Consider the following 13,154-nt stretch of genomic DNA (forward strand, 5'->3'; position numbering starts at 1 on the left):
CAGCCTCGCCTCTGTCAGTCTGCCCCAGGGCAGTGGCTACAACCGTAGCTTGCCTGCACCAGTGTATGAATGTGAGCGTGAATGAATAATGGCATTGTAAAGCGCTTTGGGTGCCTTGAAAAGCACTATATAAATCCAATCCATTATTATTATTATTATTGTTATTATTATTATTATTTTCTCAAAACTGCACCTTATGTATGAATTCTGGTTGTGCTTATTGACCATTAACAGATTTTATGTGGTACACGGTGCTCAGAAATCTGTCAAAAATGTTTTAGTACGACTTTGGTAAGCCATGAAGCCACACCACTTGATGGATTGTCAGAGCATTACAGCTACCGTAGTCAGGAGCCTTGCAGAGTAATAGTAATGAACTTCAACATAATATTACTGTATTGTGTGTGTAATAAGGACCCCAAAATGGTACGGAAGCGGAGGAAGCAAGAAGAATAAGTTGAGAAAAGTTAGACGTATCTGACTGTTTGGTTTTGCTTTATGCACCTTATAATATGGTGCGCCTTATAGTCGAAAAAAAATAGGGTAGCTTATCTTTCTTGAAGAAATGTGCTCCAAAAAAGGAACTTTGTGTTTGCAAGATTGTTAGTTAATCATTTATAAATCAGTATTGTCTTTATGGAAAGCAATTTTTTTAAAAAAGTGAACACGTAAAGCTGCTGTGTTAAGCGATGCGGTTGAAAAATTTGGTGCAACCATGGCAAAACGTTAGTCTAGAGCCCTGCCTTAGACTGTTTTTTAATACAGCAAGCTCATACAGCCAAGGCAGACTGTTGCTCTAGTGTGCCGATTGCAGCGAATTCCAGGACTGTGTTTCCTGATGTTGAAGTCTCAGACAGTAATCGAGGTTCAGTTCACATCTTACTACAGTGTTGATTATATTCAACCCCCTCATTTCTAACATTAAAGAAAGAAGAAGAAAAAAGGACCCTTGATTTCTAGATTTAAAAAAACAAAACAAAACAAAAAAAACCACACAACACATGCCCAAAATCAGGTCAAATGAAATCCTGCATTCAAGTTATCACAAGCCCACTTAGCTTGATGATTATGAGTAAAGCCTTGATATTCTTTTCTAAATATTCAAGTTGCAATAATAGTCTCTTGGGTTTATTGGATGACTTTACTAGAGCGAGGGATTTCCCTTTTACTCTAAAACATGAGGGATGGGGGGATTCTGTTCCTCTCAGTGCACTTATGACAGTGAGACAGTTTTTCAAATTAAGATGCAACCTACAACACTTGATTCAAATAACTAATATACATTCAATTTTCTATCAAACTCAGTTTTCAACCCGAATGCTTTCTCATTCTTAACTTTTTAGCTGGCTTCATTTAAATACTCATTGTGGCAATTTGGGAAGGAAATTCAGAATAATCAGACTCACAAACCAGCAGAGTTTAATGTTTAATTTTTTTTTTTTTTATTTATTTATTTATTCGGGGGGGGAGGCAGTCCCGGCAGGAGCAGATCCGTTTTAGATGGGCCGTCATGCTGCGAAGAATTGCCGTTATTCCCTCCAAAATGACCACCATTTCGTGGGCTCCATGGGAGCTTACTATAAAAGTGAGCAAACAGAAGGGGGGGGGGAGAGAAAAAAAAACAAAACAAAAAAAAAAAAAAACAGCATTGCACGAGTGGAAGTAAGCATCAGTCACTTTCAAACAAAACCCTATAAATACTGACCCCTTCCTCTTTCAAAGGAGTCTCCAAACTTACTGTGAGACATTCCCATTACATTTGGCCCACATTCCCTGTCAAAATCACCTCCAATCCCACAGTCCATCTCTGACAATGCAAGAGATGAAACCAGAGATCCAGCTAAATGTAAAACTGTTCTGGAGTGCTGAGTAGGTTCTCAAAATGCCCTTACCATTCATTCTGCCCATCCTTGAAGACATTAACACAGAGGGCACAATGTGAAATCTTTAAACATATATGAAAAAAAAAAAAAAACTTATATCCTTTGATTACCAAACTTTTAAAATAAATCCCATTAAATAGTGTTTCTCTTTGAATAATCTTTGTGATGGAGCACAAAACTGCTGCTACAGTTTCACATTGTTGTTGAAAAGTATTAACAATCATGTTTCGTGAACTTGGAAGGAATCAGTTTTTTTGTGTGTGAAAGACTAATGAAATGCATCAATTTGTTTAGTTTTAAGAATCTGCAGTTAGGTACCTCCAGTACAAGAAAAGACATCATTTTAAACTCTCCAAACCTTCAATGTTCACTTTGTTCTAGAACAAAGCTAGAGTGTATACTCACGGGGAAGAGCAGCTGCTCTACCTGGTGGAGGCACACTAGAGCGAGATTCCTCATCCTGTAAAAATAAAAGTCATTCTAACCATACTCATCATCATATCATGCAGCGCTAATGTACAGTAAAGGCTAAGCATCATATCAGTTTGACCTGCACTGTTCAGCTGTCTATAGAACATTGCTTTAAAATCATTAAGGAGAACACATGCACAGATATCTTGAAACCAAGTCACTGTAATAGCATGTTTGACAGTTTCTCCCTCTGTGACCTCCATCCTTTACTTTTAGGGGTTGACCACTGAGTTGACATGTGATCATTTATCACTGAGTGACATATCAAAATAAACAATCTTATGCAGGTCAAAGTTCATCACTGTCAGTTGGCAGTAGAGCATTGGTCACATCTCTGTACTTCAAAGTAATGGGGCAGTCTCTCCCCCCCCCAAACGCAGATAATCCCCAATGACAGAGGATTCCCAACTACTAAGATATTAGTTTTCCAGCAGTTCTATGGAAGGAGCTTTATTTATCAACCATCTAGCAGCTTTGTTACAACCTTTCGCAGACTACATCATAAGGAGCACATCACACACTCCACCAGGTTTCTGTATCTGAACAATTCCCAGCATAGTAAATAAGGAAACCAAAGCTCAGCTTATTCCCATGGTTAATTTGTGTGTACTTGCATGTACCCTGGATTTGCCTCAGGTGACCATCAAGAGGTCACCTCACCCACTACAAATCAGATTCCAGAGACAATGACACACCAAGGGGAGAGAAGCCGAGAGAACATCGGGGGTTTAGAGCAGAAACAAGAGGGTGTCCGGTGACAGCCAGTCCTGAGCCTTCATTCAGCGCAATCTGGTACAGGTCTACAAAAAGCAAGCTTGAGCTTTATTTTTGTTTGTATTTAAATATGATGACTAGAAATTTCTTAGCCTGTCCTTGTTAGAATTCTCCTGAAACACCAAACGCAGTAGATTCAGGACAACAACAGTTGAACTGGCCAACAGCCTTTTAAGTTTGAGGACCCACAACATTATTCCATTCATGATCACAAGCCATTGGATTGTCAAGTTGGTGGACTTGCTTTACTAAACTAAGGTTAAGTATGAAAAGTGACAAAAAACAATAACATAAACCTATGAGCATGAATCTGAACAGAAAACAAGAAGTAAACCTGGAGAAAGGTGAAACAAGACAAACAGACTGAAGAGTCGAAAATAGAGGACTAAAACACACAGAAGGTCCAAGTTGTCCAAGTCAGTCCAAGTAAAACAAAACAGACTGAACATGGAAACTAGACTTTCAAAATAAAAACAGGAGATAACAGAGAAAACATAACACAAGCCTGACAACATGAACACAACACAGACATGAAACGCATAACCAAGGAGACATGGATATAACAAAAACCAGAATAAAACTCATTGAAAAGCACCATATCAGGGGTCGATCCGAAGCATCCGAACAACTGCACCCTCCTCAGAGTGCGCCCAAATGCAGTGACTCATTTACACAAACTCCTAACAGAAAGAAAGGCAGTAGCCCCTGTACAGAAAAACCCCCCCAAAATATTTAATTTAAATAAAAAATAAAAATAAAAATAAAAAATGTGGAAACAAAAACTGGATTCTTTTTTCCACTATAACAGTGTTTACAGGCCTTTCCAGTGTTCCTGTCTGACACACTCAACCAAACAACAAATGCAAAATTAAAAAGTTAAATCAAAATCCATCTTCCAGGGAATATTTAAAAAAAAAAAAAAAAACACCACACACACCACACAATGAAACCACTACAACAATCTGAATTTGGCACATCGCAAATAAACAAACAAACAAACCCACCCACAAAGTAGCTATACTAATACCAAAACAAACAAAGAAAAATATTCCCTCTAAACAAAACACACACACACACACACACACACACACACACACACACACACACACACACACACACACACACACACACACACACACACACACACACACACACACACACACACACACACACACACACACACCCCCCCTGGGCCTGTTGTCATTTATTGGACTGATTGTCAGTTGTACATTTACATATCGCCCAATCTTGTCCACAACTTTTGTTCCAACATGGTCTCAAACAACACTGTACAACCCCTCAAAGCTGCAGCGGTCAAACAAAATGACCCTGCATCCTGATTTCATAAGGTCAAAAATATGACAGGAGTCAACCCCTAAGCCTGATACCTGACCTTTCCTCAGGGCCTTGAGGGCCTGCCATTTAACATCATACGGATGTTACCCAATTTCCTTCGGGGCCAACCTTTGGGATCAATAAAGTTTATAAATTGAATTGAATTAAAATGTTACTTACAGAAATGCGAGCTCTTTTTTTCACGTGGCGACCACCACGTCTCTTCCACAGCCTCTTCTTCCTGCGGGGAAAGTTCACAAAGCTTTCTAAGCATGCTTTAACAAGCTTTTAGAAGACTTGGAAAACTTGGAAAACTTTATTGCACTGGCCTGTCCATTGCATCTTCCATTTTCCTTTGTTACGATTATATATCATGTCATGTCATTTTTGAGCAGCAAGCTCAGAAAGCCCATGGGGCCTTAACAAGTTTTCACTAGCAGCCTGCTATCTGCAATGCAGCCGCATGGCTAGGCCTCTCCTTGGATGAAGTGGGCCCGTGCTTCATCAAACTGCTTTAAGTAATGCCAAAAAGACAAACGATGACTGAACAGAAAGTGAAATATGTCCACTTTCTCTTGCAACAAAGCAATACTACATGTACTTCTAATCCTAACATACACACAGTAATGTATAACACAGGGTTGCATTCACTAAATAGACAGGCCGCAAATGCACATTCATCATGGAACCTTAATGAATGGACTTACACCTGCTGCTTCTCCTGGGACGGGCCCCCCTTGGACGACTTTTGCCGGGATGGGCCCCCCTCGGACGGCTCCTCCTTGTATGGGCCCCCCTCAGACGGCTCCTCCTTGTATGGGCCCCCCTCGGACGGCTCCTCCTTGTATCGGACCCACTGGGATGACTCCTGCTGCTGGCCTGCTTCCTCCTCCTTGATTGACATTTTGCAAATCACAGGCCACATCCTTCAGAGGCCAAATTTGAAGGCCGGGCTGGCCCTTGTCCTTCTTCATCTATCTTCTTTTGGCAGTTGGCAAACAACTTGCATTACCGCCACCTTCTGGACTGGAGTGTGGATCTGAACAGCTTTTATGCCTTTACACTAATATAAATGCGTGTTGCTCTTAAAAACCTAAATATTGCCATCTTAATCAGCCATATGTTTGTAGCTGTTTATTTCCCTTCCTGCTCCAATAACAACATCAGGAGTGAGGCACTAAATGAACTGTTTCAGCATGTCAGTGAGCAGCAGACGGCCCACCTAGATGCTTCTCTCGTCCTAGCGGGTGATTTCAATAATGCAGGACAACAACAAAGACTGTGCTTTCCAAACTGCACAAAGGCATTAAATTTCCCACACAGGGAAACAACATTTTGGACAATGTTTTCACCACCCAGAGAGGAGATTACAATACAAAACATCTTGCCAAGTGGTGCAGCAACAACAACCTGTCCCTGAATGTGGAGAAGAGTAAGGAGCTCATAACAGACTTCAGGAGAACTCACACCCTTCACGCCCCACTAACCATCAGTAGTGCTGCTGTGGAGAGGGTAAAGCACCACCAAGTTCCTGGGTGTGCACATCTGAGAAGATCTGAGTGTGTCTGTGATTGGCTGATTCAAACAGACTCCTGATGTCCAGATTGTATGATTGAATGGACAGGAGCCTCTTAACATCCAGCTCACAGCCACTTAACTCTCCTTGTCTCCTCTATATCCAACAAAGACTTAGCTGTTTGTACTTCTGAGAATGTGTGTGAAAATCCTGAGCTGTAGTCTTTTTTTGTAACGTGTGAGCCATTTGTAATTAAGATATGTTGTTGTTGTTTGAGCTACGAGCACTTATGTAAATATTTGTTGTAAGTGTTCCTTGTAATTTCTTATTCACTGTATATATTGAGCACTGCAACAGTTCAGTAGGAGTAAGAAGCCCTTTTTGTCTTTTGGATAGGAGCTTAGGTTAGAATTTTTTTTTTTTTTTTTTTTGCTTTGACTTCCTGATAGAGAACATTAGAAACCTTTTTGCGTTTTGTTTTGGGATTGCTCACATCCGAAGAGAATAAACTCCTGATTAGCCACTTTAATTGCTTTGTTGCTGGCCTTTCTTGGGAGTGGTTGGAGTGGGGAGACAGGATTACTCTTACATAACATTGTCCAGACATGCCTTGTAAGGAGAGAAGGAAACAGTGACATAAGGAGCTGTGTGAGGCAGTGGATCCCTCAGTAGCTGGATTACAAAGAGCACACCTGTACCAGTTGTTGTATTGCGGAGGTATTCAAGTATAAAAACTCTAATAAACACAATGTTTTGCTTCTATAACATTTTTATATCATTAATTTATTATGGATTAGCCGCATTAGCAGTTTTTAAGTGTGGATAATTAAATAACACATCAATACAACAGCAAACTGTGCCTTATTCTCAGATGGACAGCAAGTGGAGAGTGATAGATGAAATGAGGAGATGGAGAGAAGAAGAGAGGCAAAGAGTCAGTCACAGGCAGTGAATCACTCTTTGCCTACCTTATTTCTCACAGTTCAGGCAGTTCAGGTTCAGGCTCCATTCACTCAAAAAAATGAATGAGGTGGATTGTTCAGTGTATATTAATTATTTATTTTCATTTTACTTAAAATATATGTTTTTGTTAAGTTAACATATGTTTTTCTAATCAAGTCTACGTAATTGTGTCTATTATTCACTGTACATAATACTAATGTGTTACTTGATGGCATTGTGGAGGTAAGCATTACGACACAGAGCTCTCAGTTCACACTCCTTCTTTATTTGTCTCCAACATCAACTGGACATATCGCGCCACAAAACAGAAGAACACACTTCCTCAACACTGGGTGTGAGTGGAGCCCTCTAGTGGTCCACCACACATGCCCCCCCCGAACACCCAGCAGAACTAGTCCAGGACCCGGGGCCTAAGCAAACGGCCGGAACGGCTGAACCGGGGGGGTGGGGAACTGACAGAGGGCAACCCAGCCCGGAAGCGAGGCTGGCACTGGCGGTCAGAAAAAGCTGCAGACGACTTGGACTCCGGTGATTGTGGATCACTCCTGGGGGAAAAAACAGAATCCAGCAGCCCGGTGGCAGGTGGGCGGCCGCGACGAGGGGCCTGGGCCGGGATCACCTGATCCTCTTGCATAACATGTGCAGGCTTAAGTCTGTCAACAGAGACAACCTCCTGCCGACCGCCAAAGTCCAAAATGAAATGTTTGTTGCCTGGTTTAAGAACCCTGTACGGCCCGTCATATGGGGGCACGGCGGAGTCCTATGGGCATCGTGCCTGGCGAAAACGAAACGAGCAGAGTCCAACGAACTCGGAACAAAAGTGTCAGGCAGGCAGTGGTGCACGGGACCAGGAACAGGAAACGAGCCTTTCGGGCGAAAAAGGCAACAAAGAGGATCAAAACATGGGGAGGGCTCTCAGGCAAGAATTCCCGGGGGACCCGGAGGGGCTGGCCGAGACCAGTTCAGCCGGGAAACCCCGAGGTCTTTTTAACCGCGCCACGCAATCCCAGCAAAACCCACGGAAGACGGTCGACCCAGTCGCCACCTGTTAAGGAAGCCCGGAGCGCGCCTTAAGAGACCGGTGAAACCTTTCGCACATCCCGTTAGCTTGCGGGTGGTATGCTGTGGTGCGGTGGACCTTGACCCCCAAGCCGTCAGCCATAGCAGACCAAAGCTCAGAAACAAACTGTGGGCCCCTGTCCGAGGTAATGTCAGCAGGGGGACCGAAACGGGAAACCCACGTCGACAAAAACGCTCTGGCCACCGTCGCCGCTGTCGTGGACGCCAGTGGCACCACCTCCGGCCACCTGGTTGTGCGGTCCACCACAGTCAAAAGGTGCGTGAAACCCTGTGACTGCGGCAAGGACCAACCAGGTCCACATGAACGTGATCGAAACGCCGACCGGGATACGGAAAGGTTCGAGGGTGCCTGCGTGTGCCGGTGGATTTTGAGCGTTGGCATGGGACACAAACCGCCGCCCATTCTTTCACCGTCTTGCGAAGGCCCGGCCAAACGAACCTGGCGCTGACCAGCTTGACCGAGGCCCGGACGCCGGGATGAGAGAGGGCATGCACCGAGTCAAAAACACGACGACGCCACGAAAGGGGAACCACCGGGCGGGGGCGGCCGGTAGAAACGTCGCAAAGAAGGCGCGGACCGCCGTCCCACACCGGGGTGTCCTCCAGCACGAGGCCCGTTTTCATTGACTGAAGCGCCAGGATGTCCGGGTCAGCATGCTGCTCGGCGGCCATGGCAGCGTAGTCGACGCCGACATACACTGGAGAAACCAACACACGTGACAGACAGTCAGCGACGTGATTGGACTTACCAGCCACGTGCTGAATGTCTGTGGTAAACTCCGAAATGGCCGCCAACTGGCGCTGCTGGCGTGCGCTCCATGGGTCAGAGACCTTGGACATCGCAAACGTCAAAGGTTTGTGGTCAACGTCGCGAGTAAAGTTGCGACCCTCGAGGAAAAACGAAAATGCCGTGTCGCGAGGTGCAGGGCTAGCAACTCCCTGTCAAAACACTGTACTTGCGTTCGGCATCCCGGAGCGTACGACTGAAAAAGGCGGCGGTTGCCAGAGACCTGAAACCCGCTGTTCCAACACCCCACCCACTGCCACGCCGGACGCGTCGGTGGTCAACGCGATCTCCGCCGATGGGAGCGGGTGTGCCAGCAGGGCGGCGTCAGCCAGCGCAGACTTGGCTGCGGAAAACGCATGGATGCGTTCCGGCAGCCAGTCAACCGGATCTTTGGCTGTTTTACCTTTTAAGGCAGCATAGAGTGGCTGCAGCAGGTGGGCAGCTCTGGGGAGAAAGCGGTTGTAAAATTTATCATCCCCAAGAACTCCTGCAACGCTTTAACCGACGTGGGCGTGGAAAAGCTGAAACGGCCTGGACTCTGTCGGGCAACGGAACCACACCTTCAGCGGAAATGCGGTGCCCGAGGAAATCCAGAACAGGCAACCCAAACTGGCACTTGGAAGGGTTGATGATCAGGCCGTGCGCTGCCAAACGCTGGAAAACCTGGCGCAGATGGGACTCGTGCTGGCTCGCTGAGCAGCTGGCCACCAATATATCGTCCAGATAAACAAAACGAACGGCAGCCCACGCAAAACTGAGTCCATCAGCCGCTGAAAGGTCTGGGCGGCACCTTTCAGGCCAAACGGCATGCGCAAAAACTCGAACAAGCGAAGGGGTAATGACAGCGGTCTTAGGGACGTCTTCGCGCCGCACGGGAACCTGGTGATACCCCCGCACCAAGTCAATTTTAGAGAAAATCGACATTCCAGCGAGGTTGGCAGAAAAATCCTGAATGTGGGGGATGGGGTAACGGTCATTCTCCGTGGCATTATTTAAACGGCGGAAATCTCCGCACGGCCGCCACCGACCGTCTGATTTGGGCACCATGTGAAGCGGAGAGGCCCATGCACTGTTCGAACGCTGTACAATGCCAAGGCGCCCATGGCTGCAAACTCTTCCGAGCGACGGACAGTTTCGCGGGGTCGGTAGCGGCGCGCTGCCAACACCGGGGCCCGACCGTGGGAATATAATGCTCAACCCCATGCTTCGTTACAGCGCCAGAGAAATCAGGGACAGACAGCGATGGAAACTCTGAAAGCAAACGCTGAAAAGCATCCCGGAGGTCACTACATTAGCCGAATTAGGGGTTCGGCGTCGTGTAAAACATGGCAGCGAAGAAAACGAAGAGCATCAATTAAACATCTGTTAGCAACATCGACAAGCAGTCCGTGAGCGCACAGAAAATCAGCACCTAAAATAGGTACAGAGCTAGCGGCAACAACAAAGTTCCACTGGAAATCCCGGCCATGAAAACAAACAGTCACCAACCTTTCCCCAAACGTTTTGATGGGAGAGCCATTAGCTGCCAGGAGCTGCGGCCCACAGTTCGCTGCTAGTCCGTCGGCAGCGGTAGGGGGAAGGAGGCTCTTCTGGGAGCCGGAGTCCACGAGAAAACGTCTCCCGGAGCGCGAGTCCTCTATGAAGAGCAGCCTCTCTGTATTGCCAGCGGTCGCGGCTGCTACGGCGCTGGCGGGTCCATTTCCCTGGGCGAGCGCGCGAAGGCGGCAGGCAGCGGCGCGCTCTGTCGCCAAATCGCTGATGGTAGAAACAGATGTTCTTGCCGCCGTGCGGCGTGTAGCAATCCTGCCGTCAGCAAGGGGGCGGATGCTCTGGGGGAGGCAGGTGGTGGCGTGGAAGGCGTCGCCGGCGAGTCCGTAGCCACGGCGTGAACGTTGAAAGTGCGGCTAGCCAGGAGAATGCGATCCGCTTCTTCAGCCAGGGAGCGATAATCCTTCGCAGGCAGAAGCGGGGAGTTTGCGAGGACGGCTCTCACGGCGGCCGGTAGCTGGCGGAGGAAGAGGTGGGCGAAGAGGAATCCCCCGTCATCCGGCCCGAGCAACGACAGCATGTTCTCCATGAGCTCGAGCGCGGTACCGCCACCCAAGCCTGACAGGTTGAGGAGCTTTTCGGCTCGTTCAGCGTCGGAGAGGGCATAGCGCCGAAGAAGCAGCTCTTTAAGGGCGGCGATTTCCTTGGGCGGGTGGGTCCCGGAGGAGCGGCATCGCGCGGGCGGTGGCCAGCGGGTCGAGTGAGGCCACCACATGGTGATACTGTGTCGTCAGCCGAGATGCCGCGAAGGGCTAACTGAGCCTCACGTGCACGAACCATGACGGGGGTCATGGAGCCAAAAGTCCGGCAGTTTCAGCGCCACAGCGAACGCAGCTGCAACAGGAGGCGGAGGTCCGGCGGCCGCCGATGCCTCCAAAGCGGAGTCTGCGTTATCTGCGGCCCGTTGCATGCTCGAGTCAGGGGTCACCAATGTGGAGGTAAGCATTACGACACAGAGCTCTCAGTTCACACTCCTTCTTTATTTGTCTCCAACATCAACTGGACATATCGCGCCACAAAACAGAAGAACACACTTCCTCAACACTGGGTGTGAGTGGAGCCCTCTAGTGGTCCACCACAGCATAACATTTAAGTTAAGTCAATTAGGATCGATATACTTTGTATATCCACTAGGTGGCAGTAATGCAAAAACAGTTGTAATGAAACCGCGAAGAACAACAAGGTTTCACGGCTTGGGCCTGCTCATGCGCAAGACTTCAAATTTAACTTAAAAACGTTGTTTTGGCGCCAAGCTGCTGTTTCTTTGAGAGGTAAGACCACTTTTTTCTTTGACTATGTTGTGTAGTATCTACCTGTCGAGCATGGTTATATTTTTTATGCGTTTGTCTTATAAGACATGTTATATCGTTTATGCGCGCTTGTTCTACATTAGTTTTACTGGGTCCTGGACATGCTTATTTTGTGGACTGTGTAAGAAACATTTTTATTGTTTTTGGTTTTATTAAGGGATTAGCTACAGGGGTTCATGGGGTTATTTTTTCATTTGCTTTCTTGGGATTCCTTTACTGTAATCCGAGAGTCATAAATATCGAATAGGATAGCAAGGATAGCATAAAGTGACATTTAAAATCCAAAAAGTCGAGGGCGAAAGCCACTGTGACACCATTGTTATGCTCTATCAGTAATCTGTATTATGTAAAAATGGTCTGTAAATACAGCATGTTTCCTAGCGGAGTTATACAGATCAGCATAGTTATAAATTACAGTTTGTTAAATCACACACTTACTTTTTTAAATAAAAATATTAACGACATATGAGTGGGCAGACAATGGAGGTCGACAGACCTGGTGATAATTGCTTCTATAGAAAGTTAGTACATGGCAGTGTCAATCTCTTGCTTTTCTTCTGAGTAGTATTTTATTTAGTTGTAATTCAATCAATAATTTGCTTCTTGAAATTAAGTAATGAATTTCTTGTTTTACTGTATAAATTTCAGATCCTGCCTTTACCTGCTCCCTCCTATACTGATGTGGTGTATGTGGTACTGCTGAGCTTGTATGTGGTATGTGAACTGTTATACTTTTAAAAACAAAACTGTTTTATAAGTTAAGTTTTCTTTAGTGACCCATCCCATGCCCCTGTTATTTCTTCTCCAGATCTGAACCATTGTAAAGGTTGCAGTTCAAGGGCCTGAGGTATGAAATTCTTTTCAGATCAGCTGTGATCAATATTTTTTGGAACTTGATAAATAACAATAAAAGCTGTAATGGCTCCATTAGCATTTTGTGTAAATGTTTGTGTTAAAATTATAGCTTTAATGAGGTCTTTCTACATTAGTTTCAGTTATAAAGTATGTATATGTGTACATATAGCATGTATATTTACAGTACAGTATGTTGTGTTTGTTGACATGTTTTCAGGTGGAAGCAGAATTTGTGAGGATTACTACTGCTCCTCTTGTTCCAAGGCTTTTTGCACAACTTGACCAATACACTGACCAGCTCATAAAAGTCTTCAAGAAAAAAGGAGGCACTGCAGTGAAGAAAATTAGACAAATGTTGGCCCCAGCCACACAGGTGCGTTATTCTGTTGGTAGCAAAATATTATGGCTAATAAGATCACTTTCAAATTAAACAGCTAGTGTGTGGTAGCTGCACAGTGTACTTACATTTATATTAAGCAAGACAAAGTTTGGTACTCAAAACTTTGGAAAATTAAAATTACCTAAACATAAGTAAAATCTGATCCCTCAATTTTGGGTTAAACCATAAGTGAATGTTTTTATGTTAAAGATCAGTTTTTGAATGCAAAAAAGATGATGTATTAGTTTGTCTA

The 13,154-nt window shown here is 45.5% G+C and overlaps 1 long non-coding RNA gene across 1 annotated transcript; it reads left to right on the forward strand.

Annotated features, from left to right (window-relative positions):
* The first annotated feature begins 11,450 nt into the window (after positions 1-11,450).
* On the forward strand, positions 11,451-12,773 carry LOC120437897. Its single transcript, XR_005611483.1, has 4 exons — positions 11,451-11,628; positions 12,316-12,381; positions 12,476-12,514; positions 12,740-12,773. It is a non-coding gene; the product is annotated as an uncharacterized LOC120437897 (long non-coding RNA).
* Positions 12,774-13,154: the final 381 nt, after the last annotated feature.

This window comes from Oreochromis aureus, linkage group 3 (assembly GCF_013358895.1).
Source record: "Oreochromis aureus strain Israel breed Guangdong linkage group 3, ZZ_aureus, whole genome shotgun sequence".
Taxonomy (NCBI): Eukaryota; Metazoa; Chordata; class Actinopteri; order Cichliformes; family Cichlidae; genus Oreochromis; species Oreochromis aureus.